Raw genomic sequence first — 8577 nt, 5'->3', positions numbered from 1 at the left:
ATTAAACATGGATCATAAATATGGTTAGCTCATTCTGATCTGTGGTTTTCTCCTTCTGTTTTCTTAGTCTACCTAGCTACTTATTGATTTGGCTATCTAGTCTGTCTATCTGTGTCTGGATTAGAGCCCCTGAAGACATCCATTAGTTCTATGGATGTGGCCGTTGGGCCTTTCACTCGGAGGAGTGAAAGCACTGAAGGTATGCAGGGTTATCCGTGGGAGTGGAGCAAACAGCCTTTCCTGAGCTGACTCCAAGACTAAAAGCTAATTTCCTGAGAACTATTTAAATGCTGTTTTGTTCCCCCTGGGAAAGTTCCCTGAAGTTCAATCTCTGTAACAAGCTCCCAGTAACACTGGGTTGGGTCAGTACTTAAGCAATGCTCTGTAGTGCATAAAAATTAGAGTAATTAGGCTTGGATTATCAAAAGATTTAGGTACCCAATCTCAGCAACAGTCAATAAAAAAGACAGGTATTTAGGCTCCTATTTTCAAAACAGTCTAAGGAGCTAGACATCCTAATAGCAAATCATCTCATCTCCCCTACACTTCTTTGAAGCTCCAACCATAATATATAATTACCACAAGACGATAACATAGACAGATAGCCTTAAACTTCCCTAATAAAAGAACACAGGCTAGGGAATGGGGAAAAGGAGTAAATAGACTATATGATGACAGTAAACAGCTGTTGAAACAGAGGAGATAAATTGTACGTTTTTTAGATGAATCATTTATTCACCAAAAAGGAAGTTTTGGTCAACTCTAAATTATTCATGGTTTTACCAGAAATTTTACTGAATTGTTTCAACCAGAAAAAATAAATATTGGGCTAAATTCACAAAATAGCAGGAGGAAGCAGAGTCCTTCTGCTGCTGCTTTTCTTGTAACTTCAGTCCATTGGTTAGGTTATTCTCCTTGCATATGGGGGACCATGGTTCTCTTCCCATGGCTACCTGTTTGGGGGGCAGAGATCTCCCATCTCTGAGGAAAGTGCCTTAATTTCTGGTCTATAAGGTATTCTGGAGTATCGAAGCTGTTCCATACTGTATAAATAATTTAATAAAATACTCACTGGATCACAGAGTTGAACCTACCAAAGGAGTCCCCTAACACTGAGCTTCAGTGTAATTTTCCTCAAGCTTTCTAGCCCAATGACAGCTTCGATAGGAAAGCTTGAGAAAACTCCACTCCAGTGTACCTATATACTGGTGGTTAGAGCCTTCAGCTCGGAAGTAGAAGTTTCAGTCCCTGATCTACAGGTGGTAGAATGAGGAAGTGAACCAACATCTTCCAGAACACCAGTAATTAACACTGGGCAATGGTTGGAAGAAGGAACACCACCTCCTCTTTCAGACATTTTGGTCAACCAAGACCCATTGACTTGTGCTCTGCGTAATTCAGGTGCTTCTGGCAATGCCACTTGCAGTTTCCATTTCATGAGGGAAAATGCTGTAGTTTGTTGTATTGCGGAAACACTCATGGTGCTCTCAGGAAACTTGACTTTGTGTTTCCTTGTTTTGTTGTTTGCCTAAGGTCCTCCTGAGAAGAGTGTGATTGTGATTTGTGTGTGTAAAGCAATGGAGGCTGGGATTTTTCAAAAGAGCAGATGGGATTTAGGCACACAACTTGCATTGAAATGCAATTTTCACTTAGTCAGTGGGAGTTTTGCAGGGAATAAGGCCTGAGTAAAAAGTGAGATCAAACCTAAGGATTTTGGTATTAAAAAGTACACTGGATAGGAATCTTGTTCATGAAGACTCATCAGTCAAGGAAGAAACCAACATCTATTGTCCAGCACAGCTGATCTCAAACAGTGATTCATTGTCCTCCAAAGCTCTATGGGCCAGATTTTTAAAAGGAATTTAGGTGACTGAAGACACAGATAATTACCTACAAGTGTCTAGCTCCCATTGATTTCAAAGGGAGTTATGTGCCTGGATGCTTTTGAAAATCCCAGTAGACATCAATCTTTATAAATCTGGTCCTATGGTACTCTTCCTTCTGGTCCAGAGAGAGGAATATTTTGAAAACCAAGAATTGGGGAGACTGAAGTATTTGAAGAAGTCTCTCTCTCTCCCAAAGTGGAGATGAAAAAAAGTTGGAAGACAACTGGCCTATAAGTTAGAAGGCTCAGGGGGAGGAAGGCATGATTCTATTTGAGAAAACTTTACAAGGAGAAATGCAAAGAAATTAAGGAGAATATTTAAAGTCTTAGTCTAAGGGAGACCAGTTGGATGTGGTCTTATATTTTAAATGGAACTTAAGGGAGTTAGGTACTCAAATCCCATTGACTGTCAACTAACTCCCTTAGGCTTCTTGAAAAATCCCAGCCAGTGTATATGTAGGTAAACTGGTAGATATCAACAAGGTGAATGGGAAGGTAGGTTGGCTTAACAGGAGGATATAAAATGGGGTAAGTTAAAGTAGGCTGCTACCTATTTTAATGTTCACCTTTTACAGAACCCCTTCAGTGTGACAGACTCCCACAGGGTCCCACTTTTCTTTAAGTCCTTGTGGTCTTTCACACTATGAGCTCTGCACAGCGAGTCCAGTTGAGAGAGACTCCTGGTCACAGACTGTTATACTCCTCAGGGACCCATGTGCCCCAGCAAACATTCACAGTGACACCAGGAAGCCTTTTCAACTGGAACACAGCACTGGGGAGTCCTTGTGTTGGCATAGAGAAGCACAGCTAGCAGTCCATCCTAGCTAAGCCAGCTCTCCACCCAGCCAAGATGCCATGGAATCCATTCCTCTCTCTCTCTCTCTTTCTCTCTCTGTCAGTGCTAGATGAGGGCTGCTGAGCCTCCCTTAACCCAGCCACCTGACACCTTTTGGCCCATCCTCCTCCTCCTGCAGACCCATGCTGATTTCACATGTCTCGCCTGCCCAGAGTTGCTCATGGGCAGGTGTAAATTGTTCAGTCCTTGGGGCTCTCATTGTCTTTCTGGATCCTCCCCTGAAATAGGTCAGTTCCAGATGTTCCTTAATGACCTCCCCCTCCAAGACAGCGACTAGAGTTAAGCCCCAAGAGCATTTTAACCCTTTTACATCCACTTGGTAGCAATGCCTAAGCAAGTAAGTCACTGCCATGCATGTCATTTATCAAACTATTATAGAAAATCTCCACTTCATCACATATAAATTCTGACTACACCTCACAGAATACACACAGATTACTCTACACAACCTGCCCAGTCCCCAGTGATAGTTGAAAGACTATCAATGTCAGGATCTCAAAAGGGCAGTCAGAGCCAAGGGTCAGAGCAGGGGCAGACCTGAGGCTAGGAATAGCCAAGGAGTTTGCCGTCAGTTCCAGGCCCGAATTGGTACCGAGTGTTAAAATCCAAGTCAGGTTTCAGGGTCCGAGTCAAGAGATAAAGTCCAAGCTCAAGACAGAAGTTCAAGAGCATAGAACAAGAACAGTCATAACAGCTACAGAGATCCACATTGTTATCTGGATGCTTCCTGGAGAGCCCCTTGGGTTTACGTAGGGCAGGGAGCCAATGAGAACTCATGGGGCTGCTGTCTGTCAAACCCTGGAGATAGAACTTCCTATGATCTGTGTAGACAGAAGCTCATGGGAAGTGGAGTGCAAGCTGGTTATAGCTGCTGTTGGGAGGCACCCTGGAGCTATTAACTGCCTGGTAGCTCTGCAGATCTGGGTCTGGACCTCTGGGGGTTACATTCAAATAAAAAGAGCTAGTAGACTTGTTCGTGTTTAGAGTTTTAAAGTCAATTGGAGAATTAATAGTATTTAGACACCTAGCTCCCTTCCAAACCTTTAAAATCCCAAACTTGAGCTCTCTTACAACCAGAGTAAATCTTCATTGCCAGGGTTGGATCTAGGTTTTTTGCAGCACCAAGCAAAAAAATGTTGGCTGCCCCTCACTCCAGCCCTGGGCTCCCCCCCACACTCCCCTGCTGCCCCAGCCCTAGGCTCCCCTCTCCACACCCTTAATTCCCTGCCGCCTCAGCCCTGGGCTCTCCCACGCAACCTGCACCCTCCTACTGTCCCAACCCTCGGTCACTGGTAACTCGCTCCCAGGGTGGGTCATTCAACAGGAATTTTGGATGTGCACAGAACACAGACAGGACTGGTTCCCATATGGTTACAGAACTGCAGTAAATGGGAACAATTTTCAGCTTGTGTGATTGGAGGAGATCTGGATGCATATTATAAGACTGTTCTCTGTAAATGAGGAAAAGTTGAGGTGCCTTTATTATTCTTTTGTTCCACTTTTTGTTTCTATGGGGAATTTTCCAATGCAATATCACTGTCTTCCTTTTAAATAAATAGATAGATATTTAAAAAAAGGCAATATCTGTTGAAAATAGCAATTCCACTCCTAAAAACTACAGGGAAGCATTTCTTGCTTCTTCATTTCTTATCCTACTTTTTCTACAGCAAAATAGAGTGGATCAGTGTATTTGATTTGGAAGAAATGAAGTAACTGCTGCCCAAATTGAGCTTGAGCACTCCTGAATTTTCAGAGTGTTCAAATCTGGAAGGTAAGTGCTAGATTCCCTTTCTGAATATTAGCTAAATCTGGAAAGGAAAAGTCAATTTCTGCTTCCATGGCTCAAAAGTGGAAATCCTCCTATGTGCCTGATACTGGATCTAAAGCTGTTGAAGTCCCCTAGCAGAGCCTCCCCTCCTTTACTTTTCATTTTTAATTCTAGTGCAGGGTTTGGCAACCCTTCAGAAGTGCTGTGCCGAGTCTTCATTTATTCACTCTAATTTAAGGTTTTGCGTGCCAGTAATGCATTATAACATTTTTAGAAGGTCTCTTTCTATAAGTCTATAATATATAACTAACCTATTGTTGTATGTAAAGTAAATAAGGATTTTAAAATGTTTAAGAAGCTTCATTTCAAATTAAATTAAAATGCAGAGCCCCTCAGACCGGTAGCCAGGACCTGGGCAGTGTGAGTGCCACTGAAAATCAGCTCACATGCCGCCTTCAGCACGCGTGCCATAGGTTGCCTACCCCTGCTCTAGTGGGATCCACATACCTCCATTGCTAGGCTTCAGATAAAGAGGTGCACTGTCCATTTAGACCACCCACTTCCTTCTTTGTGGGCTGCAAGCTAAGGTCACGCCAGTATCCCTAATACAGTCTGAGGAAGTCTTCTGAAGGGGATATCTAAGGCAAAGCCTTCTACTCCTTGGGCACACTTGTTCCCCATTCACAGTGCCACCCTTTTTGACTAGCAACATGGCTCAGCTGCTTCACTCCCTATCCCTCACTTTCCTGTTGATAGCAGCCAAGGGATTGCTGGGAAATATAGTTCTTTCTCTGCTCCAGGGCTGGCTCTATAGGCAGGGAGCTAGGCAACACACTACAGCTCCCAGGGTCCCGTGCGTTCTCAGCTCCCATGCTGGATCCCCAGCTGCTCCATGGCTCCGCTTCTCCAGGGTTGTGAGAGGAGAGGAAGTGAGTTAAAAAAAGAAAAAAAGGATGGCCAAAATGCCACCCCCTGGAAATATGCCTCTTCAAGCACCTGCTTGTTTTGCTGGTGCCTAGAGCCGACCGTGTTCATTGCTCATGTAGGCTGAGCTGAGTGTGTTATCCAATATTTTCAGTGAAAATGGCACTAGTTTTCTGAAAACACAAAACCAAACAAATACCCCACATATATACAGTAACAGTCCTCACAGCTCCCCATGGAAGGCTGTTCCAGAACTTCACTCCTCTGATGGTTAGAAATCTTTAAATCATGATTGGACATCTCTTTCTAAAAAGATAAACTCTAGCTCAACCACAGTGTATGAGATTGATGTAAGAATGACCAGGTGGCTTTCTCTGGTTTCAAGTATCAGAGAGGTAACCATGTTAGTCTGGATCTGTAAAAGCAGCAAAGAGTCCTGTGGCACCTTATAGACTAACAGACATATTGGAGCATGGACTTTCGTGGGTACTGATGAAGTGTGTATTCACCCACGAAAGCTCATGCTGTAATACGTCTGTTAGTCTATAAGGTGCCACAGGACTCTTTGCTGCTCTCTCTGGTTTGTGTTACACAAGAGATAGAGCTGAGATGATTGTAATGGTCCCTTCTCGCCTTAAAATCCATGAATTAAACATTGATATTGTCATAGCTCCTAGAAGCCAACAACAACAGATTCCCATTGTGCTAGATGCTGTACAAAGAAACATAAAATGGCAATCCCTAGTTCTGATTTGCTAGAGTTTTACATTGCACTGACATTACAAAGGGACAATGCACAAGGGGGAAGGCCAGGCATAATCAAGACCGATACCTGTAAGAGTGGTGTGCTCTTCCCTCATTCATCTTAATGAGGTGTAAACTCTGAGACCTCATGATCTCAAATTACATACCAGCAATGTCATTTCTGCAGAAACATCAAACTCTGTGTGTTTATCTCATCTCCTTGGGGTGTTAAACTAAAACACAATGATCACAATGTTAATGTCATTGCTGGTCATTTTTGAATATGTGTTTGTGTCTGCTAAATGTAATATCAAATATTGAGGTGTAGGAAAGTAAGGCTACTGGTTGTGGCAAATAGGAAACTAAGGCCCTTGTTCTATAATTTGCTTTTTTTATGTGTACACCTGCATTCTTATAGAACTTAGTTGAGGTCAGTGGCGAGGCATGTGGGCACATGGTTGAGGCTTTGTTGGCAATATTTGGATGAAGTATTCCCCATGTCTAATCACTACTGGCACTGCCCACAAGTGGCAGGCTATACAAAATCTGCATCTCCCCTCTGCTGCTAAATACATAATTTGCCTCCTGGGTGCCAATCCAGGTGTAAGCACAGCATAGCTCTCTGCCTTGTTCTGAATAGTTTACCAAGGGTTGTAGTGGATTCTTCATCACTGAAAATTTTTAATTCAAGCCTGTATTTTGTTTTTTTCCTAAAGATCTGCATTAGGAATTATATTGGGGATTATTCTATGGCCTGTGTTATACAGGAGATTGGACTAGGTGATCACAATGGTCCATTCTGGCCTTGCAATCTGAGAATTTAGCTAAACTCAGGCAGGAAACATGTACTTCAGTAGGGAATTGAAAGTAGTTTTCCCAACTTCCAGGCTAGTGTCCTAGCTACTGGCACATCCTTCATTTGGTAGTAAGTAGTATATGTATAGGGCATCCAAATCCCTTTATCAGCTGTGACAAATCTTGGACTTTGGGCTATTGACTTCAGTGAGACTAATTGTGTGTATAAGGTGAGAAAGGATTTAGCAATCAAGATAGGACAGAGCCCCCGGTCATGCACTTAGCATGGATTTTTACTGAAAAGCTTTCTCAATGTCTCTTTGACCTCCGTGTTCCTCAGGCTGTATACAATGGGGTTGATCAGTGGGGTCATCACTGTGTACAGCACGGAAAAGGTCTTGTTTAAGTTTGGCCACTGGTTGGCTATGGGAGCCACGTAGACCACCATAAGTGTGCCATAGAACAAAGACACCACAATGAGGTGGGAGGAGCAGGTGGAGAAGGCTTTCTGCTTCCCAGAGGCGGAAGGGATCTTCAGGATGGTGGAGATCATTTTGTAGTAGGACAGTAGGGTTAGAAGGAAAGATAAGAAGGACACAAGGGAGGCTATGATGGAAGCCGTATCCTGAACATGTAGGTATCCCCACAGGAGAGTTTAATGATGGGTTTCAGGTCACAGAAGAAATGGTCGATCTCCTTGGAAGCACAGAAAGGTAACCTAGAAACCATGGGCATGGTGACCACCAGTGAAAGGAACCCAATGACCCATGACCCCACTGCCAACTAAAAGCAAAGCTGGAAGCTCATGGTGGAGGTGTAGTATAGTGGTTTGCATGTGGCCAAGTAACGGTCGTAGGACATTGGAGCAAGCAGGAAGCACTCGGCAACCGCCAGAGATCCAAAGATGTAGAACTGCAGGAGACAAGCAGAGAAAGAAATGTCTTCTTGCAGTGCCAGAAGGTTTTCAGCATGTTGAGGGAGATGCTGGTAGTGTAGCAGACTTCCAGGACAGACAAGTTGCCCAGGAAAAAGTACATGGGGTTGTACAGGTTGTGGTTATATGATACCGTCACAATGATCAGGATATTCCCAGTGAGTGTTACTATGTAGATAGCCAGGAACACCACGAATACAGGAATCTTCAGCTCATGAAGGTCACCGAATCCCAGGAGGATGAACTCTGTGATAGTCGTTTGGTTTTCCCCCTCTACATCAGGCATGTCTTCACAGAGAGAAAAAGAAACTCAGACGAATATTATTAGCTCTGAGAAAAGGGCTTTATTAATAATAATTATTAATTACTATTTATTTTAATTACCATATCACATAAAAGTATCAGTACCGGACCAGGACCCAGTTATACCAGATGCTGTGCAAACACAGAACAAAAGGGCAATTTCTGCCCCAAGGATTTTACAGTCTAGTTATCAGACTAGGGACAACAGATGGAGACATACATACAGGAGAGTACAAAGAAACACTGAGATTATATTCTTTGATTTCAAGGCTGGAAGGGACCATCGTGACCATCTAGTCTGATCTACTGTATAACACAGGCCAGAGAACTTCTCCAAAATATTTCCTAGAGCAGATGTGTTAGAAAAA

At 43.2% G+C, this 8577-nt stretch overlaps 1 pseudogene; it reads right to left on the bottom strand.

The window, feature by feature from the left end:
* Positions 1–7252: 7252 nt before the first annotated feature.
* LOC127032123 (olfactory receptor 11L1-like) lies at positions 7253–8192 on the bottom strand (annotated as a pseudogene).
* Positions 8193–8577: the final 385 nt, after the last annotated feature.

The sequence above is a fragment of the Gopherus flavomarginatus genome, chromosome 12 (genome assembly GCF_025201925.1).
Source record: "Gopherus flavomarginatus isolate rGopFla2 chromosome 12, rGopFla2.mat.asm, whole genome shotgun sequence".
Classification (NCBI taxonomy): domain Eukaryota; kingdom Metazoa; phylum Chordata; order Testudines; family Testudinidae; genus Gopherus; species Gopherus flavomarginatus.
Note: the sequence above shows the minus strand (reverse complement) of the source record. Positions and strands in the feature narration are given on the sequence as shown.